The sequence below is a fragment of the Delphinapterus leucas genome, chromosome 1, assembly GCF_059928025.1.
Source record: "Delphinapterus leucas isolate spDelLeu-1000000601 "Yukka" chromosome 1, BTC_Dleu_Yukka2, whole genome shotgun sequence".
Classification (NCBI taxonomy): domain Eukaryota; kingdom Metazoa; phylum Chordata; class Mammalia; order Artiodactyla; family Monodontidae; genus Delphinapterus; species Delphinapterus leucas.
This window is the reverse complement of record NC_143129.1, coordinates 50,099,319-50,125,553: the sequence shown is the minus strand read 5'-3', so window position 1 is coordinate 50,125,553 and position 26,235 is coordinate 50,099,319. Positions and strand designations below refer to the sequence as shown.

General features: G+C 36.9%; 1 protein-coding gene across 1 annotated transcript in view; it reads left to right on the top strand.

Moving 5' to 3' along the window:
- The window catches only part of ODR4 (odr-4 GPCR localization factor homolog), a 144,835-nt gene extending 118,600 nt beyond the window's left edge, over window positions 1–26,235 (top strand). The window contains exon 17 of the transcript XR_016392870.1: window positions 1–26,235. This exon is cut by the window's left edge and continues 16,028 nt beyond it. The gene's annotated coding sequence lies outside the window, so the exon portion shown is untranslated.

Here is a 26,235-nt window from a genome sequence, read left to right as displayed (position 1 = left end):
CTTTTTAAAGGACTTGAATGAACAGGAGTATGTCAGAAGGACAGTGACCACGATGATGGAAATCCAACCATGTGTAATACTGTCTGTAATGCCCCAAAGAGAGAGTACCACTGGACATTTTGAGGCATTTCCTTCCAATATTTTTTCTTATGCATACATTTTTTTCACAGAATCTATGGCTTTATGTATTGCTTTTTAACTTAACATTATAACATTACCATTTCCCTATGTTACTTATTATTTTTTAAAAATATGATTTTTAATGACCATGTAATGTCTATAATATTCTATTACATGGATTTATTTAGAATCCATTTTTTATTTCTCAGAACTTAGTAACAATTTATTGTGTATACCTTTATATTTTTTTCTGGAGTTTTCACGCACAGGCATATATATTTGTGTGTGTGTGTGTGTGTGTGTGTGTGTGTGTGTGTATAATGGTTAATATATATTGAAGGCTTCATATACAGTATCTGGTCCTAAGTGCATTGAGGTTGTTATTTCATTTAGTCTCCATAAAAACTCTAGAAAGTAGATACTGTTTATCCCTATTTACAAAGGGGGAAACCTAGACTTAGAGAGATGATGTAAATTGTCCAAAGTGATACAGCTGTCATGTGACAGAGTAGGATTACAAACAAGGGCTTTCTTTTTTTTTTTTAACATCTTTATTGGAGTATAATTGCTATACAGTGGTGTGTTAGTTTCAGCTTTATAACAAAGTGAATCAGTTACACATATACATATGTCCCCATATCTCCTCCCTCTTGCATCTCCCTCCCACCCTCCCTATCCCACCCCTCTAGGTGGTCACAAAGCACCCAGCTGATCTCCCTGTTCTATGCGGCTGCTTCCCACTAGCTATCTATTTTACATTTGGTAGTGTATATATGTCCATGCCCAAACAAGGGCTTTCTGCCTCCAAGATTTGTATGATTTTGTCTACCAATATCATACTACACTACCTTACTCTCTGCCCCATTTTAGTTCTGTCATTATCTGAGTGGTTAAATCAAGTTATATAACCAAAGAAACACTAGTTATTTACTTAGGACATATTTTAACACACTTCTAACAAAACATATATTCTTTTCAGAATATTTTACTTTGCTGGTCCCCTAAAATGGGGTTCTAATAGAGTATTTGCTATGAATAATTATTTTCTTTTATGATCTTGTTTAGCCTCCCAAACCAAAACTACTCCTTTTCTAGAATAAGTGAAACTTAGGTTTCAGCAGCCAATTAAAATTTAGAATTTGTAAATTATGTTTCTAACTTTGGCAAAATGTATTCTTATAAATTGAAGTGATCTTTTCAAATATTTCCTGTGGGAAAATTTTGTAACCTTTAAATGTTAACATTTTCTTTATGTTTAATTTGTACCTAAGGGGTATTATAGTAATTACTTAAAGAATAAAAATACATTTTCTGTCTAAAGAGTATTTTAACTCTTAGTCTAATAAAAAATATCCTTAGATGATAAGTTGAGGTAGGCATGAAAGGTAACTAATCTACACAATAATTTGATGATTAATATCCAAAAGACAGATACATAGTACAAATTCAAAACCTTTTATTTGGAATTTGTGATAATTTAGACAGGATTTGGACCTGGTCTATTTATAGAATAAATCTGCAAAAACTTAAGTAATATTAATTATTTTTCTTTACTTTCATGTGCCTAAAAAGATTATTTATGCTCACTATTAGCATTTCATATTTTAAATTTGATATCTTATATATTATTGAAAATAATATTTTATAAAAGCCTTAATGATCAATTTTTAAATTAATTTGGACTAGCTTTCTCTCAATTAGCCCAGTTTAGCCATATTTTTACTACTAATAGCTAAATCTTTGCCATATAGTTAAAAAAACTGTAATGGAAAAAATAGTAGGTGAGAGTCTAGGATCTTCAATTTTGCTAATGCCATTATAAACTATAGGACAGATGATAAAGCAGTTATGGTTTGGTAATACAACCAAATAGCTAATTATTTTTACAGTAAAATGGAGATAAGTGAGGTGATTTCCTTGGATTTCTTAACTCGTGTTCTGTGGTTTAGGTTGCAAATATGATCTGAATACTGTGTTCTTTTCTGATATCAAATAGAAATGAAAAAGGCTAAAATATTTATAGATTCAAATCTTGGCCAGACACTGCTGATAACTGAGGCCTTATTCACTCAATGTTCTTTGGTGAGAAAAAGAATTTTGAGAAAGATTACTGTTAGTAATTGTAATGTCCATGAAAGTAGAAAATTGTCTTTTGTAAGGAAAAGACCATGGAACATTTTATATGCTGTAAGTTTACTCTCCAAAGGTGGTTGAATGCTTAAATAATGTTTGAGATATTTGCAAGCTTAACTCACTCCTTAAGGAACGGATGACTCTACAACTGCCATCATAACTGCAAATAGTCTTCACTGGTCTCCCTTTACAGCAGGAATGTCAAAGATTAGAGCAATGGTTCACAAATTACAGTGTTACATCAGTCACTTGGAAAGCTTGTTAAACATGTAGATGTCTGGGATTCACCCATAAAGATTCTTCTTTTGTAGGTCTGAGGTGGGGCCTAGGAATCTAAAAGTTTAGTAATCATTCCCGCAACTGTGACACAGATGCTTCCAGAGCCAAACTTTGTGAAATGCTGGGCAATGCCGAGAATCCCTGGTGGTGTTCTTGGGAAGGACATAGACGGTTATGTAGCTCATTGCTAGAATAAAGTGGAGTATTTACCTCTGTTGAAGACTCTGCATGAATAAAGATGATTGCTCATATGGAAATCTCTCAGCTAGAGCCATGAAATCACAGGATCAAAGTTAGAAGTGCCCTTAATGGGACTTCCCTGGCAGTCCAGTGGTTAAGACTTTGCCTTCCAGTGCAGGGGGTGCGGATTTGATCCCTGGTTGGGGAGTTAAGATACCACATGGCTTGCAGCCAAAACACCAAAACATAAAAAAAAAAGAAGCAATATTGTAACAGACTCAATAAGGACTTTAATAGTCATTTTTGAACATTTCCACTAATGGAAGTGTATTCAATCCTGTGGCTGTGAAATTTATTCAATCCTGTGGCAGTCCTCACTTTGGACTGTTCTAAGCCTTACAGTGTTCGTCCATGTAATGAGATGAAATTTATGCTCTTCACATAACCATCTATTTTTATAAAATGTACAACATAAATATTTATTAGATTTTTAAGATACTATTAAAAAAGAAGGGAGAGGAGTAAAATACTCTAAGCATTCTTCCCAAATTCAGGTTGTGCCAGAGCTACAGGTTTAGTGACATTCATGAGTTTAGACTTAGATAATGCCAATATTGATTTCATTTAAAATCTAGGATTCATAATCAAAACTACTACTCAGAATTAAAATTCTCTTCTATATCTGTATTATTCCTGTTTTCCTTCTCCATCAAATCAAAGAGAAATATAAATAAATAAACATCCTTCTCCAGAATTTGTTTTATTCTAGAACTGCTATATGCTTTTGTTTTTCTTTTTTTTGCGGTACGCGGGCCTCTCACTGTTGCGGTCTCTCCCGTTGCCGAGCACAGGCTCCAGACGCGCAGGCTCAGCGGCCATGGCTCACGGGACCAGCCGCTCCGCGGCATGTGGGATCTTCCCGGGCTGGGGCACGAACCTGTGTCCCCTGCATCGGCAGGCGGACTCTCAACCACTTGTGCCACCAGGGAAGCCCTATATGCTTTTTAAGAATATAAAAATTATGATTGCCTAAAACTTAATGAACTATGTTTCCATGCCTTTTTGCCCAACCTATTTTCTGTATCTTGAATGTACTTCTCTTCCTTCAGGAAGCCTCCTCATATTTATTTCACATCATTTTGATCATTCTTTTACCCCCTTTTCCATGGCAATTTTTATTTGACAGTGTTATTTCTTGTTCCTCTAATTATACTTGAGTTCTTTCATATTTATATATAATGTAAAATAATACATGTACACATATTTTTTCTCCTCTATATGTAGGCTCCTCAAGGATAAAAGCCAAATCTTTAGTTTCTCTTGCTCTATCTATTCAGGGACAACAGTGTAGTTTTGTTGACCAGGCACCAGGCCATCTCTATTTATTTGCCTCCAGTGTCAAATTTCCAACAATGCATGCCCGTTCAAGTAGAATCAGATGCTGTGATGGGAATCTGTGGAATCAAAAGGGAAAGGAAACCTGTAATAGCAAAATCAAGTCCTGTCAGCCTATTATGCCAAAGAGGACTGATTTCCAGGGAAGCAGTGTTGGCTGAGTAATCTAGGATCCAGGATCATGATGGAAGGAAGGAGAGCTGCAAGAGCAGGTTGGGGTTGGAACGCCTACGTGTTGAGACAGACTGGTTCAGAGAGTACTCATTTCTGTCCTCCTTGAACTCAAGGTGGTTGTTTTTTCAATATTTGCAGAACCCAAGCAGGGGTCCACAAGGTTTCTTTGATGGTTACTTCCCTTGTTTCTTTCGTAGGTGTGTTCATGTTCCTGGCATAGGTGTTTTTAAAGCAGTCTCAAAAGCCATGAGTTAAGTATGTTGGAATGTCTGGCTTTGGTGGAACTTTTTGAACCAAGACTTCATAGGGATGCTACCAAAATTGGAATTTCCACTTCCCAGAAAACATTTTGAAATCCTTAAAGCTTTACTCTTTTATATTAATTTTGTTTCTCCTGCACTACTTGGTGTATATTAGATGCTAAATACTTGTTAAGTTAAAGAGAAGTTTGCCTCTTTTGAATTTGTTACACCTTGTATTAATTCAAATTCATTTTTGTCAAATATCCCCTAATAGTATGAATAGAAGGTGAGGTGATTCAGGCAGTAATCAGACTCATAATCTGGGCATTGCAGGCCAACACTAGTATTATGCATTTTTCTTTGTACTGCTTCCAAAACATTGTAGAGTTATCCAGATCAAGGATATTTTCTTGGACTTTGGCCATTCTCTACTTCCCTGAATCTAATCTTTCAGTTTGTGAATGATATTTGCAAAGCTTAAAAGATCTTTGTGAAGTAATAAGCTTAGATGATAAGTGCTTTGGAGAAACATATGATACAGTTCTTAAGAATACCTTAGATTCAAGCCTTTAGGCTTTGTAGAATTAATTATTCTTTTCTTATCTTGGTTAATTAACAATTTACAAATTAAGCCTCCTTATTTGAAATGAATATACACAACTGAGAAAAATTGAAAGCTGTGTGACAAAGCACACACACACACACACACACACAAAACCTGGTAAAGCAGTTATCCTGGTAAATCTCACCAGGTTTCATATACCAGGAGGAGCTAGTGCATCAGTTTCCAGAAGAAGTCATAGGCCAAGGGAGAAGATGCAAAAATTGTGAGTTAACTAGAGCAGGAGCAGCTTCTCCCTTAGGGCAGTCAGCATCTCCCATATGAAAGGTTTTCCCTACTCCCATACTTCTGGAAAGGAGAGGAGGAAAAGAGAGGGTGAAGAAATGGCAAGGGGAAGGTGAAAGGAGGAAGACGGACTTATTTCAGACTTCAGTCTATTTCCCATCATTCTCAATTCTGCAATGTCTTGGATGTCCAGGGGAGACCTTAGGACAGCACCTAGACCAACGGTAATGAGGTAATGAGGCATAACCTTTCTCTTTGGAATCTCATTTATATCATGACTGGAAAAGGTTACCTCACATACACCTAGTCAGTACAGCACCTAGACCTACAGTAATAAGATGACGAGGACTAAGTTTTCTCTTCTTTGTAATATTGTAAATGTCATGACTGGAAAATTTTACCTCACATATACCTATACCTACACTTACACACACATACATAGCTACCCATGTACATAAGTATGCACACACATAATACACTTACACACGTAAACTCACACACTCCTATATTTATACACACACACGTACACCTACATATACATATACATGCATAAGTATTTTTCTCCCCCAACCCGCAGCCCTTGCCCTCAAAGAATCTTATCTTTGTTTAGCCAAACCACTTGTCCTATGTGCAAGAGAAAAGAGAGTTCTTTCCATTGTATAACTATGCATGATACATATTACACTTTGCACCAGCATAATCTTTAATAGCTGTTCTACTGATCTCAAGGCCCTGATTTTATAATTTTGAATTGTCAGTATTAAAATTTTCAGAAAATTCCCTGGCATTCCAGCGGTTAGGATTCCATGCTTTCACTGCTGAGGGTGAGGGTTCAATTCCTTGTAGGGGAACTAAGATCCCGCAAGCCGCACAGCGTGGCCAAAAACAAAAAAAAACCAATAAAACCAAAATTTTCAATTCTGCTTCCCTTTCACAATTAGCAGCTATATCTCCTTAGACTTAGAATGAAGATATAATAACTTATAGGGCAGAGTTTTCCTGTTTGCTGATTGTATCTTGACTTCACCTTGACTCCTACACATATTAAACAGAACCATAAGAAACGGCCATTGTTGTAGGTTAAAAGTGGTCAAATAATAGCAATTTCAGGGACTTCCCTGGCAGTCCAGTGGTTAAGACTTTGCACTCCCAATGCAGGGGTATGGGGTTCGATCCCTGGTCAGGGAACTAAGATCCTGCATGCAGTGTGGCCAAAAAAATTTTAATTTAACTTAAAAAATAGCAATTTCATACGGTTAAACCTAAATATTAAATTAATTTTTATTTAGTGATATTATTCTGATCACTTATTAAATTCCTTAGATGTTCTGTCTCTTTCTTTTAACCATTTATTCCCCAGGTAAAGGATTGAGTTTTTTGGATCATCTATTGTTGAGGCTACTATGTACAGGTAAGAGGAGATTTATTTCTTAGTTTCTTCCTTCTTGGACAGAGTCTGGATGATCTTTTCATTCTTGGCCTGTAGCTGCTCCTCATAGCACAGGTAGCCTCAGCATGGTCATCCAACAGTCTCTTGTGGACACTGTCTGTGTTTAGCCTGGGCATGTGTTTCATGAGAATCTTAATTTTGAACATTCATTCTTCTCCAGGTATGTGCCATGTTACATATAGCCATTAGTCTCTTTGCATTTAATCTATCTTCTGAGAAGTCCTTGCAGAAATCTTATCTTTCTCACCTATGTCATCATGAGGATTTGAATATTGGCCACAAATATTTTGCTTATATGTGTCCACGGGCAGTGCACCAAAGTGCTATTCTGGCATTGTTCTAAGAGTAGATAGTCACAAGCTTGTAGATGGTCAGCTCATTTTTTTTTTTGCGGTACGCGGGCCTCTCACTGTTGTGGCCTCTCCCGTTGCGAAGCACAGGCTCCGGATGCGCAGGCTCAGCGGCCGTGGCTCACGGGCCCAGCCGCTCCGCGGCATGTGGGATCTTCCCGGACCGGGGCACGAACCCGTGTCCCCTGCACCGGCAGGCGGACTCTCAACCACTGTGCCACCAGGGAAGCCCACGATCAACTCATTTTTGATCAGGTTCAAGATTTGCTGATAGGAATTGGTATTGATGAACGTTATTATTTTCTTTGGGGGTCTAACCATATCTTTTTCTTGCCACAGCAGAGGACTCCTTGGGGGTGAGCCTCTTCTAAAAGCTTGAGTACCTAACCTCTGGGACCTACATTTTCATGTCTCACACCTGCCATCCCTATCATTCCCATAGGCCCAATCACAGGCAGCCCTTCCCCAGCTGGTTTTAACAGCCTTATAAAGTGCTTTAGTGAATGCAGAAAAAGAAGGAAAACTGTTTTCCTGAAAAATAGCATCTCTCAGGGTGTGATCTCATCCCTGAAATTGCTATTATTTGACCACTTTTAATTTTATGTGTCAACTTGGCTGGACCACAATGCCCAGATATGTAGTCATACATTATTCTGGATGTTTATGTGGGAATGTTTTTGGATGACATTAACATTTAACTTGGTGAACTTTGGGTAGAGTAGATTGTTCTCCATAATGTGGGTGGGCCTCATCCAATCAGTTGAAGGCCTGAATAGAACAAGAGAATGACATCCTCTGAGCAAGAAGAAATTCTGTAACAGGCAGCCTTTGCACTTGAACTTCAACACATTGGATTTTTCCTGAGTCTTTAGCCTGATGGCTTTCGAACTTGAACTTCAGCATTGTCTCTTCTCTGGGTCTCCAACATGCTGGCCCACTCTGCAGATTTTGGATTTGCCGGCCTCCATAATTGTGTGATCCTTAGAATAATCACCAATTCCTTAAAATAAGTCTCCTTCTACATATAAGCACATCCTATTGGTTCTTTTCTCTGGAGAACTCTAATACACAGGGGATAGAAGCTAATGCTTATTTAGTGCAGGGTGTGTGTCAGGCCTTCTCGAGGTATTAACTCAAAATCCTCAGATAGCTCTAGGAGGTAATGGAGATTCAATGAAATTAAGGAACTTGCCCCAAAATATCTAGTAAATGACAGACCCTCGTTTGAATTAGGGTTTTTATCATTCCAAAGTGCCTTCAAATAATGACTCTGCAAGAAAAAAAAATGAATTTCATAAGTGAATACTTCCAGAGTTCCTACAGTAACCTAAAAAGATAATGTAGCCATAAACCTTTCTTTTATTAAGGACCATGTTAGGGAATTCCCTGGTTGTACAGTGGTTAGGACTTCATGCTTCCGTTGCAGGGGGCACAAGTTTGATCCCTGGTTGGGGAACTAAGATCCCACAAGCTGCATGGCGTGGCCAAAAAAAAAGTACTATATTATTCTCTCCTTTTCTCACTTCCCTATTAGATGACTATCTTTTTTGGTGGTGTTGTTGACTGGCATCAATTCTTCTCCCTGGTAGAACCTGATTTCTTTGAGGATTTACCTCTCTCCCACTGTGTATAATCGTGTTGGGAGGGAATTTCAAGCCTATGCCTCTAACAGTGAAACTTTGAAAGGCCAGACCATTCCTCTCCCACTCCCTAGAACTGCTAGTGGGTGAGATTATGATCTAAGACCTTCTAATTGGAAGATTTTGAAGTCTGAGTGGGTGGTGCAAGGTCAGAAAGAACAGCCAGAGATCTTTTCTGGCAGCAACAGCTATTCCAGCATTATGGTAGTTATTTCCTCCTGATTCTTCATTTTTTCTTTTCTGGAGCTGCCCCAGTTTCTTTCCCTTGCCAAGTTTGGTCCTCTAACTTCCTGTCTTCTCTTTAAGACCCTAATATCCTTCCCATAAACTCCCCTTTTGAAAGTTAGACAGAGTCAGTGTCTGCTAATTTCAACCAAGGAACATAAGTGATGATGAACCTCAAGATACAGATCCTCAGGGAAGGGGAGATATCAAGTACTGTGCCCTTTGATGAAGCAGCTAAGAAAGTTATCTGGAAAAACAAATTTCTCAATAAACAATACAGTGTGGGGGCTTAGAATAGTTTCTATCATGGAACAACATAAAGAGTGTGAGGAATTCGAGGATGGCAGGGTAGGGAGGCTCCTGATGGCACTGGATGAATGGTAACAGAGGAATTATAGACTCAAAATATTAAAGTATCAGTTTTTTAAAAAATGGATATAATTTCAGGGACTTTATATGAATATATTGAAAGAATCTCCTATATCTTGCACATATTGGATTGAAATAGCCAAGAATCAAACTCAGTGTTTAACCACTAGTTGAATTCAGAGTTGTATCAGTCAGGATAGGCTACCTGGGTTATGCTTTGGTAACAAAACAACCCTATAATCTCAGTGAGTTAAAGCAATAAAGGTCTGTTTCTCATTCATACTACATATTCATTGCAGGTTGGTTGGCAGTTCTGCTCTGCATAACCTTCACTCCACGACTCAGGCTGATATAGCCTCTGCTATCTGGACCATTGCTGGTGATTGTGGCAGAAGGAAAAAAAGAAAGTGTGATGAATTGTGAACTAGCTCTTAAAGCTTCTGAAGGGAAATGAAAAACATCACTTCTCATATATATTTGGCCAAAGCAAGTCATATGGCCTTTCATAACGTCAAAGGGACAAGGAGGTACAGTTTTGCTCAGTATGAGAACTGGAAATAATTGGTGGACAGCACTAATGATCACTATCAAAACTTTGCTAGATCTCTTACACAAAAGTTCAGACATCCATTAGGAAAATGTGAACTAGAGGCATCAGAGTAATTCGAACCTCCAAGCCCCAGTAAATCCCCCCTGAACTTTTCTTGACAGAAGAGCAACCCTTCCCTGTTGTCTGAAAAGCTATTTCCTTTCATGCTTGTAGATGCCTGTATACCTTCATCTGAGGGAATTCACATTGAGAAAGTAGTCAGCAATCTTCCTCATGCCCCATATCTTTTCATCCATAGACCATTAATCAGAATTATACCCTGGCATGCCTCAGATCAACCTAGGCAAATTAAAATTTTACATAACAAAAGGATAGCAGGCAGGAACATGCCAGTGTATATTAACCCTAATGTGGGAAGTATATGTGGGAAATGATTTTGTGGATACTTGACTAAGCAGAGTACAACATGATTTTAGTTTTACTGAATTTGTCAATGTGGTTCATGTATCAGAGATTCTATATGAACTAGACTAGCTGGGTTGAGAAAACTAACAGTTTTTTCTTTAAATTGGTTAACACATGTACACAAACACACACTTAAAAATGCATTCAGTAGTTAATGAAAGTTGGATACTAGAATTTTAGAAATATCTTATTTTAGAAATTATAAAAATGGCCATCTAGGGGGTCTTAGATGATAGTCTCTTCAACAAACACCTGAAATATGTATTGAAGGAATCGCCAGTATCTTTAAAAGCATCAGTTTTTAAACATCTACTTAAAATAGCTATCCTCTCTAGGCCAGAAATGCTGGTATGAAATACTGCACTGGAAATGAGCAGCAGCATGGGGGTGGCTGAGATGAGGCAAGACCATAATAGGCAGTGAGACTGGTATGATCATCAGACTGGACTATCTGGAAGAGCTATCTGGCTATGCCTACTTGTTTATGAATGAGTTCTTTAGAAAAAAATTGGGAGTGGAGCAACCACATAATATAAAACCAAATAAAAACTCCAAGTCAAGTAAACAGAGATCTGACTTAAGCCATGAAAAGAAGAATTCATGATCAAATCCTTTAGCCAGTTCCTTAACCTAATTGTTTACACTATCTGATCCCCTTGAATGAAAGGAAGACCAGGCAACCTTGATGTCAGATCCTGTGGTAACACTAAAAGTGCATTTGGGAGATATCAAGATAGCTCCACCAAAGGGAGAAACAGCTTGCTGTGCTTTTTGGCCCTGTACTATTAAGAAAGAGACCCAATACTTGGCACACCTTGGCCCAATACCCACTTAATGTATCCTGATTTAGCCATTTACCAGGTAACCCGAAAAGCTGCCAATTTTGATTGAGGCCCACAGCAGGAGAAAATGCCCTAGGAAAAAAGTGTAAAATGCTACTGAACTATTACTAATGCTTATGGCTGGAACAGAGCTGTGAGTGAAAGGAGGGAATGAATGGGTTATAAACAGTGTGAGACAGTATAAGCAATTACATGTGCATATAATTCTTCTGGGAACATTGTCAGAAGCTTCCCTATATTGGAAACACATGTTCTCTAATTTGGGCATTCATAGTGACTTTAATTCCTGAAATTTCCCTGATGAATGGAGAATTAGAACCATTTGTCTATTCTACAAAAATAGAAATATCCATTAAAAGCACAGGCTGACACATATCACAGGGAGATCAGCTCGGTGCTTTGTGACCACCTAGAGGGGTGGGATAGGGAGGGTGGGAGGGAGGGAGACGCAAGAGGGAGGAGATATAGGGATATATGTATATGTATAACTGATTCACTTTGTTATAAAGCAGAAACTAACACACCATTGTAAAGCAATTATACTCCAATAAATATGTTAAAAAAATAATACACCACTTCAGGTATATTAAAGTATTGTAACGGTACACTTTTATATTTTGTGCTACTGAATACATACATTTTACTTGGACATCTGTTATATATCACACAACACATTCTACATGTTTTTTTGCTTTAAATAATTAACTTTTTAAAAGATTAAAAATAAAAAAATATATATTTATCCTCACACACACAAAAATGGGTATTTATGAAAACGTACAGTAAATCTCATAGTTGATAAAGACATTTTTAAAGACTTCCTGTTTTTGACCCAGGATCAGACAAGGATGTTTGTTTTCACTATTTCTATAAACCTTCTACTAGATAGTTTAGTTAGTGCAAATAGACATGAAAACAAACAAAAGAAGTAAGGATTTGGAAGGAAAAATAAAAGTGCTATTATTCATAAATGATATATTTTGAGACCATAGCATTTGAGCATACAAAATTAGACTTGCATTTTCCTTATGAATTAAATCTTCTTATCATTTTGACTTTCTTTTTCTGTACTAATGTTTTGACTTAACGTTAGTTTTTTTTTCATATTTATGTGGTTAAACTAGCTTTCTTTTAATTAGAATTTGCATGGTGTATCTTGTTCAATCCTGCAACTTTTAATCTTTCTATAAACAGCATATAATTTTTTTGTTATTCAGTTGTCAAACTTCATTTTAACTAAGGTATTTAGTTTATGTACATTGAAGGTAGTTATTGATATAATTGAATTCATTTTTGCCATTGTATGTTCTACATTTTATTTGTCCCAAGTGTTTATATTTCTTTTTCTTATTTTTTTAATTTGTCAAATTGGTTTTTATACTTTTATTGTTTTTCTCTTTGCTAGTTTAGAAATGGTTAACATAGAAGTCAAGCTCCTTAATTAACACTTTAATTCCATTTAGCACCCCTACCTTCCACTTAATAGATTACTATCTAGTATTTTAATATTTTTTCAAAAGTGACAAGATATTATTACTTTTAAAAATACAATTGATGTACATTTAAATTTGTTCATGTACTTACCAATTTCTTTGCCCTTCATTACTTCCTGCATCTCAGACATTCCATCTAGGATCACTTTCTTTGTGTCTGAATTTCATGTTTTAGAATTTCAATTCAGGTGAAAGCCTGCTGGCAACAACACTCTCACTTTTATTTTTCCTGTAAAAGTCCTGATTGATATTTTTTTCCTCATTACTTTGGAGATAAATGATATTGCCTTCTTCCTTTCATTACTGTTGATGATAAGTCAGCTTCAGGGGACCTGTGGCTCCTTGAAGGTAACTGTTTATTTTTGGGGACTGGTTTTGAAAACTTTTTATGGTTTTTGAGTTTTGATAGTTTGTTATGATGCTTTTAAGTGTGTATTTTAAAATAATTGTCTTCTGGGATTTATTGGGCTTCTTGAACTTGTGGTATATTATCTTTCTTTAGATCCGTGAAATTCTCATCCTTTATCTTTTCAAACCATGAATCTGCTGCACTTTTGCTTTCCTCTTCTAGTGGTTCTCCAACTGAACATATGATAGACATTTTCATTGTCACCTTCACACCTCCTATTCACTTTTGCTTCATTCTATCTTTGTCTCTTCATCTTGTGTTCTTGATCTCTTCAAATTTCTCTTTTACTTCACCAACTGTTATTTCTTCTATTGTATCCAATCATTGCCAGCTATGCTTTTTTTTCTATATAAAGAAAAAGTTTATTTTCTCTTCATCTCTCTCCTTTCTCTAAACCTGCACTCAGGTAACCAACATTAAGAGTTTGGTGTGTATTTTTCATCTCTTTATCTGTGCCAGGCAAATACATACAGATACATAGGGTCACTTTTATTTAATAAAGACTTTACTTTTTAGACCAGTTTTAAGTTTACGATAAAATTGAGAGGATGGTACAGAGATTTCCCATATAATCCCTGCCCACACACATACACTGCCTCCCCCTTTATCAACATCACTCACCAGAATGTAGGATGAACCTACATTGACACATCACAGTCACCCAAAGTCTATAGTTTACCTTAGGGTTCACTCTTAGTGTTGTACAATCTGTGGGTTTAGACAGATGTGTAATGGCATATATTCATTATTATAATTTTATGCAGAGTATTTTCAACTGCCCTAAAAATCCTTTGTACTCTGCCTATTCACCTCTCTCTCCTCATCTCCTTGGCCACAACCCTTGGCAACCATCGATCTTTTTACTGTGTCCATAATTTTGCGTTTTCCAGAATGTCATATAGTTGGATTCATACAGTATGTAGTCAGATTGGTTTCTTTCACCTTGTAATATGCATTTTTAGGTTTCCTCCTTGTCTTTTCATGGTGTAATAGCTCATTTCTTTTTTTAAAAAAATAAATTTATTTATTTTGTTTATTTTATTTATTTATTTTTGGCTGTGTTGGGTCTTCGTTGCTGCATGTGGGCTTTCTCTAGTTGTGGCTAGCGGGGGCTACTCTTTGTTGCAGTGCACGGGCTTCTCATTGCGGAGCACAGGCTCTAGGCGCGTGGGCTTCAGTAGTTGCGGTGCATGGGCTCAGTAGTTGTGGTTCATGGGCTCTAGAGAGCAGGCTCAGTAGTTGTGGCACATGGATTTAGTTCCTCCGCAGCATGTGGGATCTTCCTGGACCAGGGATCAAACCCGTGTCCCCTGCACTGGCAGGCGGATTCTCAACCACTGCACCACCAGGGAAGCCCCCTCATTTCTTTTTAATGCTGAATAACAGTCCACTCTCTGGATGGACTACAGTTTATTTATCCACTCATCTACTGAAGTATATCTTGCTTGCTTCCAAGTTTTGGCAAATATGAAAACAGCTGCTATAAATATCCATGTGCAGGTTTTTGTGTGAGCATAAGTTTTCATTTCCTTTGGGGAAGTACCAAGGAACACGTTTTGCTGTATCATATGGTGAAAGTATGTTCAGTTTTATAAGAAACTGCCAAACTGTCTTTGAAAGTGGCTGTACCATTTTGCATTTCCACTAGCTATGTATGAGGGTTCTTGTTGGTTCACATCCTCACCAGCATTTGGTATTGTCAGTGTCTCACATTTTGGCCATTTTCATAGGTATGTAGTAGTATCTCGTTGTTTTAATTTATGTTTCCCTGATGAGTATGATGTGGCTTTTCATATGCTTATTTGCCATCTCCATTGCTCTAAAAAATTTCTCTTATTTTATTTTTCAGTTAGACACTCTGTTTGGTTTTTTCTCACATCTGATAGGTCACTTTTCATGATTTCCTGATTCCCACAGGTGTTTGTAACTTTGTGAGTTATTTCCTTAAATATGTCAAGTGCCATTGTTTTAAAATCTGACTGATTGTCCCAACATCTGAAGGCTTTGCATGTCTATTTTGTTTTTGTTGCTGTTGTTGTCTTGTTTCTGCAACTCCTAGAACAGTCCCTAACACCAAAAATAGTGCTTCCTGATGGTAACTGCATGGTAAATATTTATTTGCTGAGCAAATTCATGCCCTTTTCTTGCCTCTGTATCTTGGGTTGTTGTTGTTGTTGTTTGTTTTTTGTCTAGCCCACTTGGATATTTTTTACCACATACTGGTTATAGCTTTTACAGCTTTCGTGATCTAATGCTGTTTTTTTGTTTTGTTTTTTTTAGCGGTACGCAGGCCTCTCACTGTTGTGGCCTCTCCCGTTGCGGAGCACAGGCTCTGGATGCACAGGCTCAGCGGCCATGGCTCACGGGCCCAGCCGCTCCGCGGCATGTGGGATCTTCCCGGACCAGGGCACGAACCCGTGTCCCCTGTATCGGCAGGCAGACTCTCAGCCACTGCGCCACCAGGGAAGCCCCTAATGCGGTTTTTTCAATCTCTCCAATTAGAGATTTTCTTCTCCAAATTAGCCACTGTCTTTAAGATATTCAATACTTAAAATGTGTTGTTTTATTTATAATTTATTGAACACTTTTCATTATTTTTAGCAAGGATTTTATATGAATAACCTAACATATCATTATCAGAAATCAGATTTAATCAATATCTTAACCCCTAAAATATAAAAAACCTTAGAACACTTTAACTCTATTCCTCCCTGCACTTATATGATAATTTTGTCCAGGATTTTAATCCTGTCCTTTCTTTAGCCCCATATATTCAACATTGCTATTTCTTTTTTTTAACATTGCTATTTCTAAATTATATAGTCAATATATGCTTTGTTTTACACACACACACACACACACACACACACACACACAGACACAGACACATTTACTACTCTATTTGCTCATCATTTCTTCTTGTATTTCAGACCATGCTTCTGGGTTAATTTTCCTTCTTCTTAGACATTCCTATAATGTAGATTTCTTAATAATAAAGCTTGTCAGTTTGAGTTAAGCTAAGCATGTCTTTATTTTAGACATTCTTGAAAGATAGTTCTGCTGAATACATAATTCTACGTTGATAGTTTTGTCTCTCAACCATTTAAAGACATTATTCCACTCTCTCTATTAGTGCTGTTGCTGTCATTCTGCCTGTCATTTCTTTCTGTGTTGTCTCATGTTTCCAGGATTTAAAAAACAATTTAACCTACTTCGAACATATTGTGATTCATGAGTCAGTAGAGATTTGTGCTTTTATTAAATCTCAGTAATTACAGCCATGATGTCTCTAAATTTTGTCATTCCTCCTTTCTATCTATTCTCTTATTCTGGAATTCTGTCTAGGTCTATGTTAATCTTTTCTTTCTGTCCTCCATATCTCTTTCATATTTCTCATATCCTTGTTTGTGATGCATTCTGTGTAATTTCTCAAGAAATATCATCATCATTAATTCTCTCTTTAGATGTGTTTACTGCTTAACCATTGATTTTTTAATTTCAACAGTTATATTTTAATTTTTAGATGTTTCACTCTCCCCTCAAATATAGGGTTCATAACTTTTAATTGGTTATCTTTGTAATGGAATCTTTTATTTCTCTAAACATTTCATACGTATTTGCTCAAAATTCTTTATCTTATAAATATATACAAAAATCTTGGGAGTCTAAATCTGTTGTTTATTGTTTTTACTGACTAATATTAACTGCTGTTTTCTTTGTAACCTTTGATTGTGTTTAACTGCCTAATCTTAACTATGTGACATTCCAGTGAGTCTAAATTAGACAACTGTTTGAGTGGAGAGGATTCACCTGCGCTTCTGCTGATACCCAAGTAGTTCCAACAGCTAAGGACAACTATGGTTCCCTTTAACAATCCTGGATCACTGGGAGTTTAGGCTCAACTCGATATTTCAGTGCTGGCCTAGGGCTCAGTGTCCCAATAGCAGTGCTGCTACCAGCATCTGCCCTCATATTCTCAGGGTAACCTGACCCCTCTTGTCTGTCTACTACTTCTAGCTCCCAGCTCTGGCCACACCTAACTCTTCCCACAACCACTCCTCCTCCCAGAAAGATGACAAGAGAATTTCCAAAACCTTTGTTAAGACTCACAATGCCTCACTCTGTCCTATACATAGCTTGTAATTTTGTAGGGGGAGATCCCACAAAAAAGAACTTATTTCACAAGAGTGCTAGAAATAAAATTCTTAAAGTCAATACTTAGACTTGATTCTGTAAGTATATGCATTGCTGATACCTCTATCAAGGACATTGGGATAAAACTCTGAAAAGTTGCTTCATTCATTAAGAAAGTCAACATACATTTTGGGGGTGCCTACTAAGTGCAGGCACCGTGCTTGTTAGGCACTTAATCAACACTATGTAATTTGACACAACTTTATAAATAACATTTAATTTTTTAATTTTCCAATCTTTCTAGTTCTCTTATTGCCATTTCTAACTTCTCTACCTCGGATCATGGTTTTACTCTATATTCCTGTCTGATTGAATAACAAATATATGGAATTTAGAAGCAATCATTAGAGAGGAAGGGGAGAGATGATTGTGTAAAATACATTCCTTTTCTAAATAAACAAATGGACAAAATGGAGCTAAATCCCAAATTATTAACAAACTGTTCCAGAAGTTAATTTGAAAGTTTAGGTTTCAAATAGACTGATGGGAACATGGGAACCTATTTAACTCATAATGTAGCAGGTTACTCATATGCTCATTTATTCAATAAATGATTACCAAGTGCCTATTATTTGCCAGGCACTGTAAAATGTTGCTGGGGACACAATAATAATCAAAATAAAGTGGTTCCTGTTCTTGCATAGCTTACTGTTTAGCTAGAGATACAAACTATACAAGCAATAGCAATGAAAATTCAACCAGCCATGAAAACAATGAAGAAATACAGGGAGATATGGAAGCACAAAAAACCTGAAGAGGTTAGCCTGACAAAGGAGAAGGAACAATGAGAGGCATTGGAGAAAAGGTATGTAAACACCAGTAGGCAAGAAATATATCACCTTAGTGAAACGAAGAGAAGTTATGAATGATGGGATGGAAGAGAATGTAGCGTCACTTTTGGGAAAGATAATGAAAGATGAATCTGGAAAGATAAACTAATGCAATGTTGAAACTTTTAAATTTATCCTAAGAGCAATGGAGAGTCATTGAAGGATTTTATGCATGGAAGTAACTTGACTAGGTCTGCAATTTGCAAAGATTCTTTGGCTAGAGTGTGAAAAATGAAAGGGACTGTCAGGGATAGAGAAGTCTGGGAAACCAGGTAACGTATTTTCAGCAATTTAGGTGAGAGAGTATTGAGGGAAATGGATGAATTCAACAATTTAAAAGTGCTGCTTGTAAGGAAGTGAGAAGGTTTAGGAAAAGGGTGGATCAAGAGATGACTCTGGATTTGGCTTAATCAGCTCTCTCTAGAGGGAAATAGTTGCTGCTGGAAAATTTGATCTTAGGAAGAGTTGGTCCTTGCTGACAACCAAGCTTCCATAAGACACTGGTATGGATAATAGGGTTTCCTTCTGTTTCTTGTTTCTGACTCAGTAAAGAGAGAGGATTTTTATGTGCTCATCCCCAATTGAAGAGGGAATGCTATCTCCAATATGGGCATTAAGTAGAAGCAAAAAATTCAAGCTGTCAGTCTGACTTGATGGAGATGAAGGGATGACAAAGAAAGATCTGTGGGTTGGTGTTACCCAGGAGTTGGGGAGAGTCGGGATCCCAGCTTGAGCCTAAGTTGGGGCCACTTCTACCCAGCTATGTCTGGTGGGACTTGTAGACTGATAGGATGTGTCTACCAGGAGCCTAGAAGCCTCCTAGAAAAAGCACATTTAATACAGTCTTAAATATTATAGAAAAAAAGGTGAATCTGAGTACAGTAAAATGTTTGTAGCATAGAGGTTAAAAATATGGGTTGTAGAGCTATAGTTGTAGATGGTTAATAGCAAGAGTTCATATTCCAGCTTCACCACTGTATGGTCCAGTTTCCTTATTTGTAAAAAGGATAACTTTCCTACTTGTCTGATTGGGTGGTTGTGAGGATTAAATGAATTAATCCATACAAAGCACTTAACAGTCTCTGACACACAGTGAGTCAATAAATATTAGCTAATATTATTATTTCTTTAGCTCAGCTCTTCACAGACTTCAGACTTGAGCCTTGAGGAGGAGATGGGGGTGACAAGGAGTAGGTGAGAAAACAATAATGAAATAATGTTCTTGACTAAAATCTCACAAATATATTAGGGCACAAGAGTCACGAAAACAGGAGTGTGTGTGTGTTGTCAGACACACCATGGTGCCCAGTGGGGCAGGCTGGATTTGGAAAGTAGTGGCTTACCCTGGGCAACAGAGGCAAGCTCCACGCAGATCCAAGGCAGTGGGCCTCACTGAAGGAGGCCAGGTCCCCCAAATGCAGGTCAAAGTCATTCCTAGATAAATGTTCCCTTGGTGTTTTAAATTAACTTTCACTGTTTGTCATATGATATGTAGTCTTAGGCATATTACTGATTAAAAAAAAAGCATGACATTTTTGAATAGCAAATAAGGTAATCGTGGGCAATCTGAGCAAACTTCTCAATTGTGTTTCGGCTAACGTACGTGAAGTACATGCTACTCACTCAGTAGGAAAGACTATTGGCAGACTGACAAAATGAATCATTGCTGAAATGTATTCAAAGAGAATTAGAGAGCAGAACCAGGCACAGAATCTAACAGGAAATAAGCCCCATGGGTCATTCTGAGTTATAACTTTTTCAGTGTGTCTGTATGAGTTTATGTTTATTTGTATAATAGTAGGATGTACTGTATTGAGCAAGGGGAAGACTTTTCTGTAACATACGGGAAAGTTTTCTTTTATCACTCAGGTTTTATCGTCTGGTTTTTCACTTTTTATGCAAGTTTTTTTTCCCCCTTCATGTTAGAATAATTTTGGTCAATGTTTTTTTTCAAGGTATGAGTAACTTTTATTTTATTGTCTTTAGAAAAAGTTAAAAGAGTCACGATGGATTTCTTCTATCAGAATGGAACCTATTCTGCACAAAACTTAAAATTCATTCTTGGTTTCCATCTGAAACTTGACAAGATAAGCCAGATTGATACTTTATAGTCTTCAGCTTTTTAAAAAAAATATTTATTTATTTGGCTGCGTCAGGTCTTCGTTGCATCAGGTCTTAGTTGCGGCATGAGGGATCTAGTTCCCTGACCAGGGATCGAACCCAGGCTCCCTGCATTGGGAGTGCGGAGTCTTAGCCACTGGACCACCAGGGAAGTCCCCTAGTCTTCAGCTTTTAAAATATATTTTGAAATCTCCTTTTCACTTTGCATCCAGAAAAGTATTTTTAGAACTCAAATATGAGCATGTAATTTTCCAGCTTAAGACTCCTTAGTGGCTCTTCCATTGACCCAAAACCTACCAGGTTTGCCCCAATCTGGCACATACTTACCACTCCAGCTTGGACTTCCAATCTGATTTTTTTTTGTCTCTGTGCATCAGCCACAAAAGACTTACTTCTGTTCTTCAGTGTACAGTCTTCTTTCTAGATCAGATATTTAAAACCCAAATACACACAGAAGCAGAGTAAGGTAAAGTGAAACAAATGTAGACTGATGGTATCTGGCAAATTGGATCACACATACTCTCATGGAAGCAACTGCTCCTTGGTTCAGCTGAAAGTTGCCATGTGTTAGATCTCATTTTTTAAGAAATCTGGTTTCTTTTTCTGGTAATCTCCAAGTTCTTAAATGTTGGCAATAATTTTTTTTAAGCACTCCAAAACTGAATAAATCAAGTTCTGCTTACTATTATTATTCCTGTAGGCAGCCAGATTGCTCATTCTTAAAGACTCTAGTCCTTCTTTTCATTACCCACCTCTCCCTAGGCCCTAGCCTCTAATCTCTTCAGGAGACTCCCTTCATAGTTAAATTCCCTTGCTCAGGACTTCCTTGGTGGCACAGTGGTTAAGAATCCACCTACCAATGCAGGGGACACAGGTTTGAGCCCTGGTCGGGGAAGATCCCACATGCCTCAGAGCAACTAAGCTCGTGCGTCACAACTCTAGAGCCCACGAGCCACAACTACTGAAGCCCACGTGCCAGAACTACTGAAGTCTGCGTGCCTAGAGCCTGTGGTCTGCAACAAGAGAAGTCACTGCAATGAGAAGCCCACGTATCACAAAGAAGAGTAGCCCTTGCTCACCACAACTAGAGAAAGCCCACGTAGAGCAATGAAGACCCATTGCAGCCAAAAATAAATAAATAAAAATAGAAAAAAAAATAGTGCTTTCTTAAAAATAAATAAATAAATAAATTCCCTTGCTCTACAGCTCTTACCATTCCTTTGATAGCATTCATCGTACTTTTTTTTTTTTTTTACTATTTATTTGGTTGCACCAGGTCTTAGTTGCAGCAGGCGGGCTCTGTAGATGCAACTCACCAGCTCCTTAGTTGCAGCAAGCATGTGGGATCTAGTTCCCTGAACAGGGATCAAACCCGGGCCCCCTGCATTGGGAGTGCGGAGTCTTATCCACTGCGCCACCAGGGAAGTCCCCATCATACTTTTTTTGACTCATCATGCCCATCAGACTCGTATGAATTCCATGAGGTTAGAGACCATACACATCTTTTTTATTGTATCTAGAACAATGGTTGGAATATAAAAGGCAGCTCAAAAATATTTGTGAATCTAATTGAAGTGGATTACAATATTATCCTAGTTATATTAATGTTAGGTATATATATATTCTATATTACCCCCATTTTATAGAATGAGAAATTATAATACTGTGGACTTAAAAGTGACTTTTTTGTGGTCACTTAGCCCTTAGTAATCCAGCTTCTGAGTCAGAGGTCATAGCTCTTGTCACTGGACCATGTTACTTTTCTTAGTAATCCTTAGATTTTCATAATATTGCGAGTCTGAAAGCTTTAACCACTATAAATTGTTTAAAACTAATTCTGAATATATGTTTTAGTATTTGTTATATAGATGGAGAGAGTGAGGTCAAAAGGAAATCTGGGAGAGCAAAAACAAATAGTGTCATTAAAAGACAGATAATGGGTTTAATTTGGAAAAATGTTACTTTTTACTTTTTTCTGGATTCAATAATTTCACTTACAGTTAACATTTGATTAGGTTATAGTAATGATTAATTGTCTGATTCATACAGTCATTATAGTATTCTGAATCTCTTTTCTCCATTACAGGAGATAAAAGTAAATCCTGATCACCTAAAAAGTCTAGTTTTTGTTTATCCCCATACTGGTTATGTTGGCGTCTATGAAATAACATGCTGGGGAGATGGATGAAGGGAAAAAAAAATAAAAGAAAACGTAGTAAGTAGCTCAGGCTGCCATAACATAGACTGAGTGACTTAAATAATATATAGTAGTTTTTTCACCCTTCTGGGAGCTGGGAAGTCCATGACGAAGGTGCTGGAAAGATAAGTTTCATTCTAAGGCTTCTTCTCTTGGCTTGTAGGCAGCTACCATCTCACTGTGTGCTCACATAACCTCTTGTTTGTGGGCACAAGGAGAGGGTAAGCAAGTTCTCTGGTGTCTCTGGTGCCTTATTAAAAGGGTACTAATCCCATCATGAGGCCCACACCCTCATGACCTCATCTAGCCCAAGTTACACCCCAAAGGCTCCATCTCCAAATAGCATAACATTGGGAGTTAGGGCTTCAACATATGAATTTTGGGGGAAACAGTTCAATCCACAGCAATTCAGTTCAGTGGCTTTGGTTATTGGCAACAATATTGCACAAGGTGAAACTCTCGTGCTTCATATTTTATCATGCCATGAGAATATGTCTGGGCTCGCATTTGGTGAAGCTAAGATCAGATGATGTCCACTTGATCTGTCCAGTTTTCCATGAGCATTTTTATCCATTGATAACATCTATTATTTTATTAGGAGACATTTAACTTGAATAAGTTAAGGATGCAACAACAAAAGAATAAGAACAAGAGTGCCTAAATTCAAACCAATAGAGGGGAAAAAAATGGAGTAATACAAAAAACACTCAGTAACTCCCTTGACTGACCCACCAAAAAAGGCAAGAAAGAGAGTGAGAGGAAAAGAATAGAGCAGATGGTACAAATAAATACGGTGGTAGATTTAAATTTAAATCTATCATTTATTACATTAAGTATAAATGGATTAAATGTGCCAGTTAAAAGAATAATTATCAGACTGTTTAAAAAGCCTACTTGTAGGCTGTTGAAAAAAGACATTTATAAACATAAGGAGACAGAATTTGAAAAGGATGGAAAAATTAAGTAGCACATAAAAACCAGTCAAAAAAAGCTAGTGTAACTATATCAGATAAAATACATGTTAATAAAAAATACGCAGCAATTATACAATGATGAATTATATACAACAACATGTATGAATAATATAGAAATATTAAGCTAAAGGAGTAAAACACAAAAGAATGCATATGGTGTGATCCTATCTTTGTTAAGCTAAAAATACAGGCAAAACTTAACTATATTTTTGCATGCATACATGGGTTGTAAAAATATAAAGAAAAGCAAGGAAGAGTATAACAAATATCAAGACAGTAGTTACATCTAGTACAAAGGAGATACATTGGAGAAGGGATATATGCCAGGAAGGTTGCTGCTAAGGGCCTGGCAATGTTTTATGTTTTGGCTTGGATGATGGTTATTAACTTTTGATTATTTTTATATTGTGATGTACTCATTTCTTAACACTTCCTTAACAAATTACCAGAAATGTGGTCACTAAAAGTAACATGAATTTATTTTCTTATAGTTCTGTGAATTAGAAGTCCAACGTAGGCCTCACTGAGCAAAAATCAAGGAATCAACAGGGCTGTGTTACTTTTTGGAGACTCTTGGGGAGGATTTCCTTCTGTTTTCCAGCTTCTATAGACCACTGACATTCCTTGGCTTCTGGTCCCCTTACTCCATCTTCAGTGCCAGCAACAGCTTCTCACACAACATCATTCCTACCTCCTCTTCTTTCTTCCTCTTTCACATTAAGCACCCTTGTGATTATAATTGGGCCAATATTAGATAATCCAGGATAAACTCCCCATATCAAGAATTGGGTTTTTTTTTGGCCGCATGACGCAGCTTGCAGGGTCTTAGTTCCTCACCCTGGGATTGAACCTGGGCCCTCGGCAGTGAAAGCAGAGTCCTAACCACTGGACCGCCAGGGAATTCCCCCCATATCAAGATTCTTAATCACATCTATAAGGTCCTTTTTTCCATATAAAGTAACATATTCGCAGGTCTTGGTGACTAGGTCATGGATGTGTTGGGGTCATTATTTGCCTACCACAGATACATGTTCACTTTAGGCGTGCTTATTATATTTCACAACAAGATATTGTGGGGGGAATGCAGAAAGGGAGTGGGAAAGAAGAAGAAGAAGGAGAAGGAAGTGGTGGCAGGAGTGCAGTATTTTAAAAGTTGAAATAATGAAACATATTATGAGTTGTAGCTCACTTAATAGACCCAAGAAACCTGAATCCTAGACTAGCAGTGAGGAAATCCAAGAAGAAATCTTTTTTTCTTTTTCACTATGGATCCCCAAAGGCTCAGAAATTATTGGCACCAGGTACCTGTGAAAGTGGGGGTGAAGGTGAAGCTGAAAACAGGAAGACTGGTTGACACTGCTAAGAAGTAGGGGAGATCGGGACTGACATATATACACTAATATGTATAAAATAGATAACTAATAAGAACCTGTTGTATATAAAAAAAACACCCTCTGTATAGCGCAGGGAGCTCTACTCAATACCCTGTAATGGCCTATATGAGAATAGAATCTAAAAAAGAGTGGATATATGTATATGTATAACTGATTCACTTTGCTGTACAGCAGAAACTAACACAACATTCGTAAATCAACTATCTGATTTTGAAGTCTCTTCCTGAAAGTTCCCCAACCATTCATTACAAATATGTGAATTTTTTACATATTTTTAATCATAATAAACATACAATTTTATATTCTGATAAAAATTTTTTAATTCACACAATCATTTTTCACATTGCTACAGAGCCTTTTACACTCTGTAATATTACATCCAGTCTAATATTTATAAAATGTATGTTACTTTTAGAAATTGAAGTTGTATTAACTTTGTAGTACACATCATGATGTGATAAACGACTTTGCATATTTTTTATAGTTTGGAATTGTTTCCTTAGGATAGATCGCAGACTTTATTTTTTAGATGTTGGAAAATGTAATTATATAAGCAGATACTTCACATTACAAATGACTCTAATTAGGAGTGTTAGGTGTCAAGGAAACTAAGTTATTCTTCAGCCAAAGTTAAATAATCAAAAATTCTAAATTATTGAAAATAACATTTCTCATAGACTTACATCAAAGAAACTGAAAATTGCCCAAGCCACCTTGGGAGTCATTTTAAATTATTTCCAGTGATTTTTAAAAAGATTAAAATCTGTCAACTTTAGATAAGTTCATAAAAGAATAGAATTTACCTGGTTTTATATTATAAAAATGAACAAAAAGCATACACAGAGTGTTAGGATATTATTAAGGTTTTAAAATTGGTATAAATAATGGTAACATTGGAAACTCTAAAATGGTGAGGTTTATTGGCTACTTTTTCTGCTTTATTCTAGATTATCATATAACTAATGAGATTCAAATAACTAAAGGTAGTTCCACTGTACCTTTAAATGCGATTCTGATTTGTTGTGTCAACTCCGTGATACTCATCCACCTCATGTGTCATCTGTGTGGAAAAAATTCCCCAAATTATTAACATATTCAAATCATATTCCAAGTAGACTGAGTAATGGCCACATAACAGATGACATCAAATTTTGGTATTTTTATACAGAAGTGACAGAAACCATAACTCAGGAAGCTAATTTTGAGGTAAAGGTAGTTTGTTAATATTATTATTTAATTCAGTATGAATCTTTTAGATGCCTCACCTCTAGGACCTTACAGGCTTCTATTGGGTAGACTAAGCTTGTACACATTAAACAGTTTGAAAAAAAAATGTAAGTACATGAATCCAACGTTAAAACA